Here is a 20,162-nt window from a genome sequence, read left to right as displayed (position 1 = left end):
TAGAAAACATTTCCCATGTGTCCTGCTGGTAGAGAATGGCGCTGGAATGTATAGCAGACATTTTACGGGCTCCTGACCAATTCTGCTATTTTGTGTGTTTTTACGCTGATCGTAACTTTTTTTGGTACATAATATTTCCGCCATCATTTCCTATGACAGAAATAAGCTTCTGGACATCAGAACAGCGATCACTAATCTCAATTTAGATGAAGATGTCTACTTCAATGAGTCGGCGGCACAGGACATATTGCTCTCCCTGGACCAGGGCCTAAGCCCCGAAACTCGGAAGAGAAAGAGACGGCGATTTAGAGGCCGAAGTGCGGGTACCCTGATGAAAATACGACAACAAGAAAATAATCTACCTCTACCCTCTGTTCTATTGGCGAATGTACAATCACTGGAGAACAAACTGGATCAGCTCCGTTCGAGACTATCCTATCAACGGGACCTGAAGAACTGTAATATGTTTCTCGAAAACTTGGCTGAACAAAGACATGGATAATATTCTAGCTGGTTTTTCTATGCATCGGCAGGACTGAACGGCAGCGTCGGGTGAACTCAAGGGGGGTGGCAGGTGTCTCTTTGTTAACAACAGCTGGTACGCGGTCTCTAATATTAAGGAAGTCTTGAGGTTCTGCTCATTTGAGTTAGAATACCTCATGATAACCTGTAGACCATACTATTTACCAAGAGAGTTATTTTTCATAGCTGTCTATTTACCACCACAAAACGACACTGGCACTAAGACCGCACACAATGAGCTGTATAGGGCCATAAGCACACACAAAAATAATCATCCAGAGGCGGTGCTGCTAGTGGCCGGTGATTTTAATGCAGGACAACTAAAATCCGCCTTACATAACTTCTACCAGCATGTCATCTGTGCAACTAGAGGCAACAAAAACTCTAGATCACCTTTACTACACACAGAGACGCATACAAAGCTCTCCCTCGCCCTCCATTTGGCAAATCTGACAATAACTCTATCCCCCTGATCCTGCTTACAAGCAAAAACTCAAACAGGAAGTACCAGTGATGCGCTCAATATGTAAGTGGTCCGATGAAGCGAATGTTAAGCTACAGGACTGTTTCGCTAGCACAGACTGGAATATGTTCCGGGACTGATCCGACAGCATTGAGGAGTTTACCATATCAGTCATCGGCTTCATTAATAAGTGCATCGACGACGTCACCCCCCAGTGACCGTACGTATTAAGTTCTGCTTTTCTGATGTATCAAATACTTATGTCATGCAATAAAATGCAAATGAATTACTTAAAAATCATACAATGTGATTTTCTGGATTTTTGTTTTAGATTCCATCTCTCACAGTTGAAGTGTACCTATGATAAAAATTACAGACCTCTACATGCTTTGTAAGTAGGAAAACCTGCAAAATTGGCAGTGTATCAAATACTTGTTCTCCCCACTGTACATACCCAACCAGAAGCCATGGATTACAGTTAACATCCGCACTGAGCTAAAGGCTAGAGATGCCGCTTTCAAGGGGCGGGACACTAATCCGGACGCTTATAAAAAATCCCACTATGCCTTCCGACGAACCACCAAACAGGCAAAGCGTCAATACAGCACTAAGATCTAATCCTACTACACCGGCTCTGACGCTCGTCTGATGTGGCAGGGCTTGCAAACTATCACGGATTACAAAGGGAAACCCAGTCGCGAGCTGCCCAGTGACGCGAGCCTACCAGACGAGCTAAATTCCTTCTATACTCGCTTCGAGGCAAGCAACTGTTCCCCATGCGTGAGAGCACCAGCCAGTCCAGGCGACTGTGTGATCACGCTCTCCATGGCCGATGTGAGTAAGACCTTTAAACAGGTTAACATTCACAAGGACGCAGGGCCAGAAGGATTACCAGGACACGTACTCAGAGCATACACTGACCAGCTGGTAAGTGTCTTCACTGACATTTTCCCTGAACCAATCTGTAATACCTACATGTTTCAAGCAGACCACCATAGTCCCTGTGTACAAGAACTCCAAGGTAACCTGTTTAAATGACTATCGCCCCGTAGCACTCACATCTGTAACCATGAAATGCTTTGAAAAAGGCTGGTCATGGCTCACATCAACACCATCATCCCAGACACCCTGGACCCACTCCAATTCGCATACCGCCCCAACAGATCCACAGATCTCTATTGCACTCCACACTGCCCTTTCCCACTTGGACAAAAGGAACACCTACGTGAGAACGCTGTTCATTGACTACAGCTCGGTGTTCAACATCGTAGTGGCCCCCAAGCTCATCACTAAGCTAAGGACCCTGGGACAGAACACCTCCCTCTGCAACTGAATCCTGGCCTTCCTGACGGGACACCCCCCGGTGGGGAGAGTAGGCAACAACACATTCGCCACGCTGACCCTCAACATGCTTAGTCTCTTCCTGTACTCCCTGTTCAACCACGACTGTGTGGCTGCGCACGACTCCAACTCCATCATTAAGTTTGCAGATGACACGACGGTGGTAGGTCTGATCACAGACGACGATTAGACAGTCTTTAGGGAGAAGGTCAGAGACCTGGCAGTGTGGTGCCAGGACAACTACCTCTCCCTCAACATCAGCAAGACAAAGGAGCTGATTGTGGACTACAGGAAACAGAGGGCAGAGCACGCCCCCATTCACATCGACGGGGCTGTAGTGGAGCGGGTCGAGAGCTTCAAGTTCCTAGGTGTCCACATCACTAAGGATCTATCCAAACACACCAACACAGTCGTGAAGAAGGCACGACAACGCCTCTTGAAAAGATTTGTCATGGGCCCTCAGATCCTTAAAAAGTTATACAGCTACACCATTGAGAGCCTCTTAACTGGCTGCATCACCGCTTGGTATGGTAACTGCTTGGCATCCGACCACAAGGTTCTACAGAGGGTAGTGCGGACAGCCCAGTACATCACTGGGGCTGAGCTCCCTGCCATCCAGGACCTCGATACCAGGCGTCAGAGGAAGGCCTTAAAAATGGTCAAAGACTCCAGCCACCCAAGTCATAGACTGTTCTCTCTGGAACTAACAGAACCCTGAACAGCTTCTACTCCTAAGTCATAAGACTACTAAAAAGTGAGTTAAATAGTTAACCAAATAGCTACCCAGACTATCTACATTTACCCTTTTTGCGCTAACTTTTTGACTCATCACATATGCTGCTGCTACTGTTTATTATCTATCACTTTATTCCTAGTTATATGTACATATCTACCTCAAATACCTCGTACCCCTGCACATCGACTCTGTACTGGTACCCCTTGTATATAGCCAAGTTATCGTTACTCATTGTGTATCTATTATTAATTTTGTTATTGTGAGTTTTACTTTTCTATAATTTCTCTATTTTCTTTCTCTCTGAATTGTTGGGAAGGGCCTGTAAGGAAGCATTTCACTGTTAGTCCACACCTGTTGTTTACGAAGCATGTGACGAATACAATTTTATTAATTTAATTTGATCATAGGGACTTTCAGAGAGACAGAGACTGGCCCTAACACACACACCGTCACAAATTAGGGACACATTTGTGAGACAGACAAGACATCGTAGGTGCTTAATTCCTATCACCGAACGTTATGGAGAGAAAAAAAAAAACATTTCTGAGATAGCCGAGGTGAAAGTTCAATGAAGTGGAAGGGTTGTGTGTGGGCTTTGTTCTTGCCACATCACAGCGTCAGTAACAAATGGTAACAAACCTTTCCCATGTGTCCTGCTGGATCAGAGGAACTATCAGAGAGACAGAGACTGGCCCTAACACACACACACAAACACACAGACTGGTTCTGTTGGATGGACACAGGTCATAAACATAACATTGTTGAACTGTCACACCAAGCATTGCTTTCCCTCTGGATCAATTATTCTCCGCTGTATCAACCATCTGTAATACTGTGGCCATTTAAACGTGACGATGGGAAAGCTTTCTAGATGAACCCGAGCCATGATAAATGGCTGGAATGACAGTTTGTCCCAGGGAGATAAAACAAAATAAGCTTTGGGTGTAACGGTGGGAAGCGATGTGGTGATCAACAGGATTTGGTGTGCATGTGTGCGTGCGTACGTGCGTAGAGGAAGCTATACAATTAGCAGCACACTGACATCGGTTTCACTGGTGCCTAAATGAAACACAGCCCTTATTTTAAGTGTTTCTAAAAATCCTCTATGGGAAAAATGAATGGTGGAAAAACGATTGGAACCATTTCCTTGTTTGACCGCTAGGTTGTATGGGTTTTATGACTTCTACTGTGGTACTCTATTCACCTCATCTAAACTCGCTACACAGCGAGCGATCCCAGCCGTTGAGCTGAGCCTAACTGTGGATCCGTTTTGATAACCATGTAAATCTCTCTAGGACAAGGTGACTTTTAGCAATATGTTCGCCTGTATTTACCCCCCAAAAATAAAATGCTAATTAGCTGCTAATGTGGCTATGATGAGCTGGACAAGACTGCCGAATCGAGGCAAAGGTAAGAATCTCTGGATTAACTATCTAATGTTAGCTAAATTTAGTAATGAATAAATTGTCTACATATCTTTAAATTGACAATTCTGTGAACTGTCTTGTGCAAGTTTTAAATTGACACAATACCTTTTAGCAAAGGTGTCAGCTAGAGATGATGTGCAGGAGCTTGCAGGGATTTGTAGTCTTGCATGATGTCTACTTTGATGCTAATTAGCATTTTCAAATCTGAGAGTAAATAGAACCGAATATATTGATAAAAGACACCTTGTCCGAGAGAGACTTACATGGTTATCAAAATGCCACAACATGGTAAGCCTACACAGAACACAGCCCTTATTTTGTGTTTCTAAAAGTCCCTTGGGAAAAATGAATGGTGGAAAAATTATTGGAACCATTTCCCTGTTTGATCGCTAGGTTTTATGGTTATTATGACACCTCCACTGTGGGGCTCTATGTAACAGAGTTAAGAACATGCTGTAAGCTCACTCCACAGGTAGCTTGAAATGTCACCAATGGAGCTATTGAATTTGATATTTTTCTATAGCTCCATTGGTTGGTACGTTGTCATGGAGGACGGTCATTTGTGTTTGCGAGTAGAGGATCAATAGTTCAAACCTTGTATGAACAGGGACAGTGGAGGAAGCTATACTGTTAGTGTAAAGGCTGCTTGCTTAGCGAGTACCACTTCCTCCCATACCTGTCTTGAACTCGGGACCTCTGCCTTGCTAGTGACCACCCTCATCAAGAGTCTTAGCCGATCGCGCCACCTCAAAAGCTAGCTAATGAGGCGACGCAAGCAGGACACTTCAGGAGTAAGTTTCACACATCCCCATGTGCTACATTAGCAGCAAACTGACTTCAGTTTTGTGTGTGTGTGTGTGTGTGTGTGTGTGTGTGTGCAGGAGCTTTATCTCTTCATCCTGTCTTCACAGAAATGGAAAGCAGACACAAACACAATCCCTTCTACATGTCACCTTTTTCATTTTGTGATGGGAGACCAGCTCGTTTTCCCAAACTCTCCCAAAGGAAATCCTTGCGGGAGAATCTTCTTGAAAACACATATTTTGAGTTCAACTTAATTATTTTTATTTTTTTTACCCTTATTTTACCAGGTAAGTTGACTAAGAACACATTCTCATTTACAGCAACAACCTGGGGAATAGTTACAGGGGGGAGGAGAGGGGATGAATGAGCCAATTGGAAGCTGGGGATGATTAGGAGGCCACGTTAACACCCCTACTCTTGCGATAAGAGCCATGTGACCACAGAGTCAGAACACCTGTTTAACATCCCATCCGAAAGACGGCACCCTACACAGGGCAATGTCCCCAATCACTGTCCTGGGGCATTGGGATCTCTCCTTAGAAGAGAGGAAAGAGTGCCTTCTACTGGCCCTCCAACTCCACTTTCAGCAGCATCTGGTCTCCCATCCAGGGACCGATCAGGATCAGCTTAGCTTCAGTGGGATGCAGCTGCAGTGGGATGCAGGGTGGTATGCTGCTGTCTAAAGCCATCAAAGCCAGCCAGCAAATGCTATGACAAATTGAAAAGTTAACGCCATTCCTCTACCTCATAGAGCTCCCAGCTGAGGGAAGGATTCAACATTCCCCTCTGCAGTTTAGAGCCTCTCCATTCTGCAGTGTGGAGCGTCTGAGTAGCCTCTCTCCTCTCCTTTATGTCCCTGTTGACCTGAAGTCTCTTATCAGGCCTTGCAGACCAGAGGTCACATACCGATGGAAGCCCCTTCCCTCTCTCTCCTCCTCCCTCCACCCTTCTGTCTATTGTCCAAGTACAAGGGGGCTCCAAGAGGATTCCTTTTGGTTAAATGTAAGAAGTAGTTTTATCATCACCCTTTTTAGATTACACCTCATGCACCTAAATGTGTTAGTGAGAATTAGAGGAAAATACAATATGATGCATTTAGAAGTTTCATCAGAATCACAGCACTTTCAAGCATAGCAATTTCAAGTGCATGGCATCCCATTAAATAGCACACGCTTGTGAGTATATTTGGGCATGCATGCCCATTGAAACAGTTGACTGAACCCTCTTCCACCTCTCCTCTCTCATCAGGCCTTGAATGACTTAGCTCTCCTGACTTTACCGTTCCTGGGCTGTCGGAGGTCTGGCTTAACCCCACATCCTGGTGTCTGATCGGCCGATGGACCAGGCACAATACATGAAAGTCCCTTGGTACTGGGCTGGCCTTCTGATCTCCTAAACGGCATCAATTCTACCTCATTGAGCTAAAGCTTAATGGTTACAGAGGAGAGGAGAGAACTCAGATGACATAACAGAATAATAGGATATGGGGGGGTGGGGGGGATGGGGAAATGGAGGAATGATTTTAGAGGGGTGACAGGAGGTTAAGGTCACATAGGTCCTGTGAGAGCAGAGGTCAGAGGTCAGGTCAGCTCACCTTGTGCTTATTAGAAAGCTCTAAGTGTTTTAATGGGATCAATTACACTCCACATTAGTATAAACCAGCAGTACAGGCCAATGGCTTTGACCAACTGTGGTCTAGAATCGAGGACTGGACCTGGGGGGTCTTACTATTGACCGTGTAAAGTCAGTCAGACCACATTACGACCATCCGTCTGACCAAAGGCCCTGACCGCATCCCAGGCTGTGAGGGATTGTGGTAGTGGTCATAGAGATCCTCTTAAATTAGTAGAGGGACTATGTCATAAACCTTCAAAGTTCCAGAATTGGGTGAAAATGGCAGCCATATTGGTCAGGGAGAAATCCAAACCAGTCTATGGAATGAATGACAGTACAGGTATAATCCTAGTTTTACTTATGCAGAAAAATACAAGTAAGGAATGTGATATATCAGATGTTTAATAGAATGATTGGCAACCTAAAATATTGTCATATAATTATAAATACAGTTTATATGGGTTTTATACACATTTTCTGTATAAATAGCCTCTAAAATATATGTAAACAGACCATAAATGTAAAAAAAATTATGTTTTATTGGAAAGCTGTAAGTGCTATTATATGATACAATATCAGTAGGTTACTTGTTGCATTTACAACTTGTTTAAGTCCGATCAACTGATTTCAGCCAGTGTATGGCTGTGGATTGACTGAATTGTTTGAATGGAATGTTGGCAATTTGGCAGGTAATAAAAACAATTTATGGAATCATTCCTTTAAAACTGGCTGGCTAGCTAGCTAACAAACATACAGTGCAGACTAAATTATTCAAATCCGTTATTTTACACTATCTTATTACAGCACTGGCAAACCATGGTTGACCAACTCCCTGACCAAAATGGCTGACTTTTATCCCATCATAAGAAGGTTGATGTCCATTCTAGTATTCGATTCCTAATTCAATGGTAGCGATCATTATGCGTCATAGCATCACTAGGAGGAAATGGAGCAGTTAAAGTGGAACTGACAGCCTTTTAGCAACATGAAATCCTATTAAAATCTATTCATATACACCCCCAGGAAGAATATAACGCCATAAAATAAAAAAGAGTCTGATAAGCGAGCACTTAGTTATGGTCATTTTCATACTTTCATTGAATGTTTGGGAATTACATAGAGTATAGAAAATTCTATAGCAATATAGAGTGGAAAAGTGGCCGTTCGTTTGGACATTTAATAGACACTGCAGTAAATAAAACCTAATAAAAACGTGTCAGTCTTGTCCAGGACCGGACTCTACACAGACCAGTGCACCATAGCCAATCAGAGCTACAGTAGGCCTATATGCAAATAAGCCATTTGCCACATGGGCCTGCCATCATTTACTTTGAACTGGACTGTGTGTTTACAGGCAGTAGCAACAGCGCCACTTTAGATCATTATATCATCATACACCTGAATCGATTTCTGCAAATATGTAAATCCCACAGGAGTCCTCTTACATTTAAGAACTTTACAGTCCTATTGATCAAGCAACCATGAACAGGTAGGCTATCTCTACCTCAGTTGCCTATGCACATCAACAACAAAAAGATCAACAATTAATGTTAGCCAGAGCGAGATGAGCTCAAAACTAACGAGGGAACAGTAGATAAACCCTCTCAAACTTTTTCAGCTTGTAGTTGGCCGTCAAAATTGCACTGATAAACGATGGGGAATAGTAGCCTGCTCGCCCTTCTGCAGCTTGCCTGCCAATGCATGCTTATCCCAACCCACGTTTTGACAACTGAATGGGATCTTGTCTGCCTGCCCCGCCCATCTGATCGATGCCAAATACATTTGAGATATGCTAACTGTGGATAAGTCATTCAAGTTCAGCATAGCTAGCTAGCAAACTGATTCACATTTATTGCTAGCTAACCAAATGAGACCTACATCTCCAGCTGTGGCCACTCACCCACTCTTCCAATGACATGATATCCTCCCAGCACTGTGCAGGGGTTGGAACCAGTTCAGGGAACAGAACCAGAACCAAGAACGAAGGTGATCTATACTGTTTTGGAACAGAACCGTTATTTTAAAAGCATCGGAACCGGTTAATAACGTTATTTTACGTTCCAGGCATTTCTTTCCAGTCCCCCAAAAAACACAACAAAGTGCCTATGCAAAGCCCTCACTGTCAAGTATTCCAGTGCCTGCCTGCCTGCCAGCTGAAAATCTTTGCCTGTGTGTGTGTGTAGGCTACCTGCCCCTCCCTCCAGAGCATGCATAGTCTACTGTAGCTACTGACGTTACAGGCGCGATTCAGAAATTAGGGAGAGAGATTTTTTTATTAGAGAACAATGGATTAACTTTTTCAATGCTAGTTAAGGATACTATAGTTATAATGTTTCACATTGGATTTATTAATTACAAAAAAGTAAGATGTGTTTTTATTTTAATTATGGTGCCGCTCTGCACACACAAGCTTGTTAGCTAGCTCTGGTCAAGCTCTAGAAAACTCTAGGTGGCATGTACATGGACGGGGCCATGTACCGTCAAATCTTGGGTGAGAACCTCCTTCCCTCAGCCAGGGCATTGAAAATGGGTAGTGGATGGGTATTCCAGCATGACAATGACCCAAAACACACGGCCAAGGCAACAAAGGAGTGGCTCAAGAAGAAGCACATTAAGGTCCTGGAGTAGGCTAGCCAGTCTCCAGACCTTAATCCCATAGAAAATCTGTGGAGGGAGCTGAAGGTTCGAGTTGCCAAACGTCAGCCTCGAAACTTTAATGACTTGGAGAAGATCTGCAAAGAGGAGTGGGACAAAATCCCTCCTGAGATGTGTGCAAACCTGGTGGCCAACTACAAGAAACGTCTGACCTCTGTGATTGCCAACAAGGGTTTTGCCACCAAGTACTAAGTCATGTTTTGCAGAGGGGTCAAATACCTATTTCCTTCATTAAAATGCAAATAAATTTATAACATTTTTGACATGCGTTTTTCTGGATTTTTTTGTTGTTATTCTGTCTCTCACTGTTCAAATAAACCTACCATTAAAATTATAGACTGATCATTTCTTTGTTAGTGGGCAAACGTACAAAATCAGCAGGGGATCAAATACTTTTTTCCCTCACTGTATGTGTAATGCAATGTAACTGAGAGCCATGATCAAGGGATAGCTCTGGTCCAACGTTAGTTAAGCCAACTTTCTGAAGGTCAAAGACATTCAAAGTTCCTCCATAGAAGCCGCTCCTCTGTAGGTATAATTCTGTGGGCCTAATTCAGATAATGCATGTCATAACAACAAGATGGCCAGCGCTTCATGCCCAGCGCTCTCCTCACCCACAACATTTCTGTCGCATGTCGCACCCTACACTACAGTTGTCTGTCCAATGCATAGCAAGCTGCTCTATCCATTGGTGAAGTAATTTAATGTGGAGCTAAATGTAAAATAAAAAAAATAAAAAAAGGAACTGAAAGTAACGCTATAAACCGTTACTTTTATGGGTTCGAACCGGTTCAGAACTTTTATTTTGTGGTCTGAACAGTAGAACGGAATGAAAAAAAATTATGGTTCTGTTCAGAACGAAACAATTGGAAAATTATTTAGGTCCTAACCCCTGCCACTGTGTTTTGGCATTAAATCCATGAAGTTTTATGCTAATGTATGCAAATTACCACTATTTATAGTTTAGAAATGTTTTTAAGAATGTGAAGTTAGGATAGCCTGAACATGAGGAATTTGGTTTGGTGTCTCTAGCTTGAACGGTTAAAGAGTTACTGTTGATGAGTTATATTATGCAAATGTATGCAATTTTATATAGTTATAGTTGATAAACGTTTTTAAGAATTTGAAGTTAGGATGGCCTAGTTCTCATTCAAACCCAGGTTAATTTATACAAATTTAAAATGGTTATAGTTCCAAAAGTATGCATAGTATCAAATATCCTTTGACAAGCCATATAAGTTGGACCAGTCTGAACAGCTCAATGTTGGTTTGGTGTTGATAGCTTAAACGGTGTAGGAGGAGATAAAGTAGGTCTAGAATGTTTTTTTAAAAGTACCATTCAAGTCTATGGGCCTTTTCTTTTGCCATTGAAATACATTGGGAGCTCATTTAAATATTGTTTTAGTTCCAAAAGTATAAAGGCTATCAAAAATATTTTCTCAAGCAATCCGAGTTAGGGCAGTCTTGACATTTGGAAATTGGTTTCGCGTTAATAGCTTAAATATTTTAAGCTCTAGAGCGGGCGGAATAAATGGAATAATAATATTAATAATAATAAGACTGTAAGAAATCTAGAGTTGTGCTTTGGCGCAGTGGTCTAAGGCACTGCTTTGCAGTGCTAACTGTGCCACTAGAGATCCTGGTTTGAATCCAGGCTCTGTCGCAGCCGGCCGCGACCGGGAGACTCATGGGTGGCGCGCAATTGGCCCAGCGTCGTCCAAGGTAGGGGAGGGAATGGCCGGCAGGGATGTAGCTCAGTTGATAGAGCATGGCGTTTGCAACGCCAGGGTTGTGGGTTCGATTCCCACGGGGGGGCCAGTATAAAAATAATAATGTATTCACTAACTGTAAGTCGCTCTGGATAAGAGCGTCTGCTAAATGACTTAAATGTAAATAATTCTATATATTAATAATGCATTTAACTGCATCCATCTATTCTGCCAACAATGCCTTCCTCCACATCACAGAATTTTGAGTCAAATATAACCTTTTTTTGAAACCTCTTATAAAGTTGGTTTTGTAGCATAAACTGGGAATTTGATACTTTTGACTGATATAATTATTTTCTGTTTGTTTCATATCTGGAAAGTTGTTAAAACACTGTCATTTTCACTTCAATAGTCCACACCCTGGTCTGGGTGACCCTCACTGTGTACTGGTCATGAACACACTGTATCAATGGCTAGTCACACAAGTGGTCTATACTTTCATAATAAATGTTGATTATATAAAAGGTCCATGTACTGTATATCTGTCACATTTGCACCTGTTCATAGTTCACATCTGCTATTTTCAGAGAAGGATAAAAGAAAGCTAAAAACATGAAATTGTCTTTACCTACGCTTTTCATAGACATATTTAGCTTAATTTCTGTTTTCGATTTTTTAAGATCTTTCTCTGTATTCTCTTCTTCAAAATAACAGGTAGGCCTACAACGGTTGCACTGGTACATAAAATTGGCAAAGGGATAAAATCCTATAATCTTTGGAGCAGAAGTATCTTGTTCACAAAGGGCCCGATTCAGACTTGAGATAACTAGACTTAACACGGACTTAAGTCAATAAAACATGGACTTAAGGGCTATTCAATACGTATCGCATAAGTTCAGCTTTACAGCGTGATTGAAATTTAAAGGCAATGTTACCAGACTGCATTCACGGTAAACACTCCATATGTGGGCTCAATCAGAAATGACCTTTACATTTCTATCGCACAATCTGTAGCGCTTCAGCAATACAGATTGAATAGAGCCCTAAGTCAACATTTTGTGACTTAAGTCCATTGTTAAGTCAACTATTCTCAAGTCTGAATTGGGCACAAACTGATATCTCATACTAGTCCATGTCAATTAATTTAACTACATGGGGGTTAAGTATTTGAGTCCTGCTTTAAAGAGCCACTGAACACGCCGATTGGCATGTGTGTTTTTCTGTTGCACATTCGAAAAACGAGATGGTGTGTTCCCTGATCGATTCCAAATTTGGTTAAGATGTTTGTCCCCTATGAGACACTGGAAGCCTATTTCACTTCCTCAAAATCCCCAGAATGAATCTAAGATAACTCAAGAAATCTGTAGTAAAATTTGAGTTTTAGTTGCGCAATTTTACATTCAACTAAGGTATTTCTCAAGTAAAAGAAATGTGTGACATGTTTACATTTTGTTTTCTTTTTTGTCTTATATAAACAGTCTGTCTATGCTATTGGATAGGGAGAAATCACTGCAGCTGGTCACCCCATGTTAGTGGGCAAATGGACATCGTCATATCAAAACCCAACTTTCATTTACCCGTTGTGACACATGGATGTTTCAAACTCAGTTTTAGATGAGACTGACTTTATGACCAAAATTATCCTATTTACACTTTATAGTTAATTCTGTTTCTGACTCATATCGATGCCACATAGGCCATTTTCAAAGGGATTTGTTGCTTTTTAAAGGCAGTCACTCTTCAACTCTTTGTTTTTGCCTAACATAGCACCAGATAAGAGGAAAAAGTTAAATGTCAAGTTGTTTTGTTGTTGCGCCTCGATTAACCATGAGGGCCTAAGCACAAGAACCGTGTCCCTCTACACAGAGTTGCTTTTACAGGGGCTAGGCTTGGAGACCTCCACACACACACATATACAAATACACCCGCACACACATACACACACAGCTGAAAAGCGACCACCGGTTTACCCCTCTTATGCAAATGCATCAAAACGCTTGAGTAAGAATTATATATGAATCCAATGAGGGCTTTTTCTCTCTTTTAGAATCGCTTAGCCACGAGCGGCGAGAGGCCTCAATGGTGAGTGGCCGCTGCGCTCCTCAGCCATGCGTATTATTCAGCTTGACGAGACGCAAACTGACATAAGCACCAGGGCTCACTTTCACCACCTCGCAATCCGATTATATGGCCAACACCGCATCAATACCATACGGCCAACAGGCACCAGAGTCCCTCAACCATACCCCCCCCTCCCATTCCCCCTCCTCACACCCCTTAGCCACCCATTCATATGTTCTGTTTTAAGAACCCCCTCCCATACTGAACCCCACCCCACAGAAAAAGGAAAAGTGATTGATTGACCGGTTTGATTATTTGTTGCAGTCTTACAACAGAAAGTGCCTTCAGAAAGTATTCATACCCCTTGACTTCTTCCAAATGTTTTGTATTACAGCCTGAATTAAAAACTGATTAAAAAAATAATAATCCCACCCATCTACACACAATACCCTATTATGACAAAGGGAAAACCTTTTTTTTTATTTTATGTTGCACATTTATTGAAAATGAAATACAGAAATATCTCATTTATGTAAGTATTCACACCCCTGACTCAATACATGTTAGAATCACCTTTGGCAGTGATTACTTCTGTGAGTCTTTCTGGGTAAGTCTCTAAGAGCTTTGCACACCTGGATTGTACAATATTTAAGCTCTGTCAAGTTGGTTGTGATCATTGCTAGACAGCCATTTTCAAGTCTTACCATAGATTTTCAAGCCTATTTAAGTCAAAACTGTAACTAGGCCACTCAGGGACATTCAATGTCATCTTGTTAAGCAACTCCAGTGTATATTTGGCCTTGTGTTTTAGGTTATTGTCCTGCTGAAGGTCAATTTGTCTCCCAGTGTCTGTTGAAAAGCAGACTGAACCAGGTTTTCCTCTAGGATTTTGCCTCTGCTTAGCTCTATTTTGTTTATTTTTATCCTAAAAAACTCCCTAGTCCTTGTCAATGACAAACATACCCATAACATGATGCAGCCACCACCATGCTTGAAAATATGAAGAGTGGTACTCAGTGATGTTTTGTGTTGGATTTGTCCCAAATATAACACTTTGTATTCAGGAAATAAAGTGCATTTCTTTGCCACATATTTTGCAGTTTTACTTTAGTGCATTATTGCAAACAGGATGCTATTTTGGAATATTCTTTATTCTGTACAGGCTACCTTCTTTTCACTCTGTCATTTAGGTTAGTATTGTGGAATAACTACAATGTTGTTGATCCATCCTCAGTTTTCTCCTATCACAGCCATTAAACTCTCTAACTGTTTTAAAGTCACCATTGGCCTCATGGTGAAATCCCTGAGCGGTTTCCTTCCTCTCTGGCAACTGAGTTAGGGAGGACGTCTGTATCTTTGTAGTGACTGAGTGTATTGATACACCATCCAAAGTGTAATTAATAACTTCACCATGCTCAAAGGGTTATTCAATGTCTGCTTTTTTTATTTTTACCCATCTACCAATAGGTGCCCTTCTTTGAGAGGCATTAGAAAACCTCCCTAGTCTTTGTGGTTGAATCTGTGTTTGAAATTCAATGCTCGACTGAGCGACCTTACAGATAATCATATGTGTTGGGTACAGAGATTAGGTACTCATTCAGAAATCATGTTAAACACTATTATTGTACACAGAGTCCATGCAATGTATTATGTGACTTGTTAAACACATTTTTACTGCTGAACTTATTTAGGGGTTGAATACTTATTGACTCAAGACATTTCAGCTTGGAATTTTTTTATTAATTTGTAAAAATTTCTTAAAACATAATTCCACTTTGACATTATGGGGTATTGTGTGTAGGCCAGTGACACTAAATCTCAATTTAATCCATTTAAAATTCAGGCTGTAACACAACAAAATCTGGAAAAAGTCAAGGAGTGTGAATACTTTCTGAAGGCACTGCGTGTAACAGTCTATATGGGATGTTCAGACATTATTAGCAAGTATTCACATGATGTACCGGTAAGCAAACAACGTTTTATATTAACCTAGAAATTGTACAGCACAGTATACAACCAATTAGGCCTGCTGTGTGCCACTTGCAAAGGGTAGCCTATGTTCGATGGTAAAGTTTGCATTCTCAAAGTTTATGTTCTCAAAGTTATTACAGTTGTTAACTACAATAACAATTAGTGTTTGTATTTCCAAAGACTTGCATGAAACCTCTTACCGTTCATGCCTAGGCCTAGATTCAAACGTATTACTAAAAGCCAAAATAACAATAAAGATGGAAAAAACCTGTAATGTCACATAATACCATTTTACTCACCACCCACACTCTAAGCACCACTATTTATATTGGCTCTATATCTAAATTAAACAATCCTACTACCCCAGTGTTGGTTTGACTATGGGAGTCATGGCTAATGTCACTACAGGACCTCTAATCTAAACCGGTGTTGACAACCACAGAGCTCACCCCTCTTTCCGTGCTGCGCAGGGACGCTTGGGTGCTTAGAGGGGGCACCCGTTTAAGCAGCGGGCATTTACAAGACGCTACCCCAAAAGCCTGCCAGGTGCTGAGGGGGTATGGCGGGGGTGTTGAGGGGGTACGGCGGGCCCCTCTTGCAAATCGTCCTGCACCCGTGAAACTGTTGGCCAGATGAGATTAAACTCAGAGTGAGATACATTTGCAATTGATTACCGTTGAGCCACTGTGACGAATGTAAGGCTTTTGGGTGTGTGTGTGTGTGTGTGTGTGTGTGTGTGTGTGTGTGTGTGTGTGTGTGTGTGTGTGTGTGTGTGTGTGTGTGTGTGTGTGTGTGTGTGTGTGTGTGTGTGTGTGTGTGTGTGTGTGTGTGTGTGTGTGTGTGTGTGTGTGTGTGTGTGTGTGTGTGTGTGTGTGTGTGTGTGTGTTTACTGCTTAAGGCCTGCACACACTGCCAGACCTGAAAAGGAGTAAAACAGGTCCCAATAGAACTGTTGGAAAACAATATATTTGAAATGCAAAAGACCCTGAAGAGTTTGAATAACTTCACTGCCACCCATGTCCATTCTCTGAGACATAGGGTACCTCACTGATTTGTTTCTGTTTCCAAACAGAGACAAGATGGAAATCTAAAAATGTAAAAAGCATCTAATTTTTCAACCTCCAAAGAAAATGCCATAACTGGCCATAACTGCAGGGAACAGAGGTATGGCATGTCTTCACCTTTTAATTATGGGGTCTGTTTAGGAAATACATTTACATTGCCTGAGGTTTTCAGCTTGAATACACTTATTTCTAAGACTTTATTCGAATAACCCCTAACTGCCTGTTTCAAACCAGCTGAATCGGACTACTCTGCTTCCTCTGCACCCCTCTGGTTTGTCTGGTATTAATGAGCAATTAACTTTGCATACAAGGTCATGAACAATAGTACTGGTTGTCAGATTATGCTAATGCTGGTGGCTGTGGCCCTGGTGAAAGGAGGCAGAGGATCCTGGTGAATGGAGAGGGTTGTGGCCTTTCTCTTAGATGGGAGAATGATATGCAAACTGTACCAACATGTCCTTAAGAGGATTAGAACACCACTTGAGATGCAGGCAGCACAGTGCTGATATAAGAGCGCCAAAATAGGGGGGAAAGGTTTGAGTTACACACATTGTCCCGTTACTAGGCAATATGGTGATAGCAGAACAGTAAAATCCACATATTAAAATGTACATCGATTTGAGGGCACAAATATAGCCTACCTATTCAAAGGTATGCTTATAAACTGATAATACAGATGACATCGTAGCATAACTATTTATTAATGAATTAGGCAGCGCAATGCATAGGCTTAACAACTGACATGCAACATATCTTGCCAACGAATACGAAATTAAACATTAAGTAATCAAAATACACTTCAAGACTACAATGTTGTAAGATCATTTCTGACAACATGAGGTAAATAACCGCCTAGGATGAAAATAATACGTTTTCTCCCATCTACCTCTGCGCGCACGGACTGGCTGCTAGCAGTCAAAGAACAGGTGCATGGAATCTCTGAACAGAGCGCATTGTCCGAGGAGATATGGCTTTACTCCATTTGGGGAGGAGGGGCTTATGTTTAATACAAAGTTAATATCGATTTAATGCTTGTCACTGCTCCTCTGAATCTTGTGGCATTGCTAATTCCCTGGATGTTCTGTTTAAAAAAAAACAGCAACAGATGCCGCATGAAGGTTACCTTAGCCCTAACCGGAGAGCCTGTCTACAGCCACATTGTAGATTCTCTGAGGTAAAGTTAGGCTACATTAAAGGACATTGATGAGTCAATTGAAATGTACAGCCGTTGGATACGCAATGAAAGTCAACAAACCGAAATGTTTGGGCTGTTTTCAGAACTGGTTTAAGAAAGGGTAGCATGTTATGTCTATGGGGCTGGTGTGTTGATAATCACTTATTTATCTGCAGTTATGTATAGAGTAGACAGGGTACTTTTTTGTAGAAGACGGATATAATTTTGGATCATTGTCATACCCATCTTCAAAGAGTGAAATAAATGTTCCCCTAGGACGAATTTATAGGCCTATAATGCAATCATGAAAAGAGAATTCCCTCACTTTGAAAATAAACCGTACACCTACTCGCCCGACACTAAAGACGGTTAGATAGATGACTGGTGTCATTCAGGAAAATGCGCACCAGTCAGAGCAATCTGTCCATCCGCGCGCTGAAAACATGGGCAGTTGCTTTTCCTTGACGTCACCAACAAATAATGGTAGAATAATAAACAGCTAACCACCTGTCGGACCCTGGACACAATGTAACGGGCCATACAGAAGCCTTCATGCATGGGTAACATATTTACTCAACCCATTCACTTAATGAAGCAGAAAGTGACGCAAGACAATGGTTAAGTTAATCTATTTAGTAAATTGTTTTGAGATGTGGAGGCAGCATTAAGGACCTGAGGTCCTGGTCTTTCCATAGACCCCTTTCCGTTTCAATGCAGAAGCAGTCTGTCTTGTGTCAATTCGATGGTGGGACAGAACGGGGGGAGGGGTGGAGGATCCTGTGCGGGGGGAGGGGTGGAGGGTCCTGTAATATTTTAGAGATGTGCTTTTAATGGCTTTAATTCAGCTGGAGCCAGCTGTTTTTGCTCTGTTTGGTAAAAGAGACCAAGACGTGGCAAGCTTGCAAAGCTAGTAGAAATTAGTCTCGGTGATCGAGGCTTCCTGCAAACCATCTGCTTGCAGTCACAAAGGGAGGATTTTCGGAACTAAAGAAATATAGGCTCATAAAAAAAGCTTTGAAGGTCTAGTTACTTTCGCCGTGAATGGTGACGGTGTTACCGCAGGTTTTCTTTTTTTTGGGGGGGGGGGGGGGGTCCGGCGCAGACCTTTCTTTTGGGCCAAGCAGAAAGGCTAACGCACGTCTGATAAGCGTTCACATTCTCTCACAAGGGAAACATTTCACCGAGGCGTTCCGTTTTAATTAACGGATTGTGACCACTTTACATTCGATTAATGTTGAACCACTTAGGCTATCATTACTCGAATAACATGTATATCAAACATAGGCTAATATATATTGGCTGTAATGTCGATGAAACTTAGTCTACAATAAAAATCACGTGCTTAAAATAGTGCATTAAATTATGAAGCAAGAAAGTATAAACTTTATTTTTTATCTTTATTTAACTAGGCAAGTCAGTTAAGAACAAATTCTTATTTACAATGACGGCCTACACCGGCCAAACCCGGACGACGCTGGGCCAATTGTGCGCCGCCCTATGGGACTCCCAATCATGGCCTGTTGTGATACAGCCTGGAATCGAACCAGGGGGTCTGTAGTGACGCCTCAAGCACTGAGATGCAGTGCCTTAGACCACTCGGGAGTATAAACTAACAGCTTAACATTCGTTTTTCGTTTGTTTTTTATGCATTCAAAAAATGTAGTTAACCTTGTTTTGACCTGAAAGCAAATTATAGCCTAACTTGATAAGAATATATTTATGCTAATATGAATTAAACATTTCTGGTAGGTTGAATGCATTCAGTTGTGCAACTGACTAGGTATCACATTTCCCTTCCCTAATATGTTATTTTATTTCGTTAGCCTATACTTTTGTTTTGCTTTTAATAAACAAGTACCTCTTAGCTTAGGTTTTTTGACAATTGGCTATGTTTTAGTTTTTTCCTAAACTATTCGTTTGTTTGACTATGCTTACTATTCTAGCTTATACACTATTTCGGCAAAAAATAAACCCAGTAGCATGAATTAATGTCTGTTTGGAAATGGATTTCGTTTAACGCTAATGCCTGGTTAAAGGCAGAGCAGACTAAACGCGACGGTAACAGGCTCAAATCCCGCTTTAATATGAGTTTTATACCAGCTTCAATGTCCGCTCATATTAATGCGTTTTAAATCAAATCACAGATGCACTTTTATTCAGCTGGTTAAAACAGCAGAACAAACCCCGTCTATAGAAATAAAGCTTTTATTCCAGTAGGGCTTTTTGAAGGCGAGGGAGAGAAAGGGAGAGAGGGGCGCCATGGCAGCTGAGGGTGACAGTTAGTTCATGGTTAACAGGATCAGCAGTGCGCGGTTAGGGCCGCACACTTCTCCTCTGCGCTCAAATGTGCAGTGGGTCTGGGTCTGGCGCACTGAATGAAGACTTTGCAAAGCCCGTGATATTTAACACATCTGTTAAAGCGTTCCGAGAGCAGAAATCCGTTTAAGACATTATTCCATGACGAGGTCCAGATTGAGTGTTGAGAATCCAATGAAACACGAAGCCAATTGACATTTTACGCAATCCACATATTCCTAAATTAATTCACATTTTGAAGTAGGCTAGTTATAAAGGATGCTTAATGAAACCATGGCGATTAGACTTTAAACGAATATATCTTT

Source organism: Coregonus clupeaformis, chromosome 3 (assembly GCF_020615455.1).
Source record: "Coregonus clupeaformis isolate EN_2021a chromosome 3, ASM2061545v1, whole genome shotgun sequence".
In the NCBI taxonomy this organism is placed as follows: Eukaryota; Metazoa; Chordata; class Actinopteri; order Salmoniformes; family Salmonidae; genus Coregonus; species Coregonus clupeaformis.
This window is presented reverse-complemented; position numbering follows the sequence as displayed.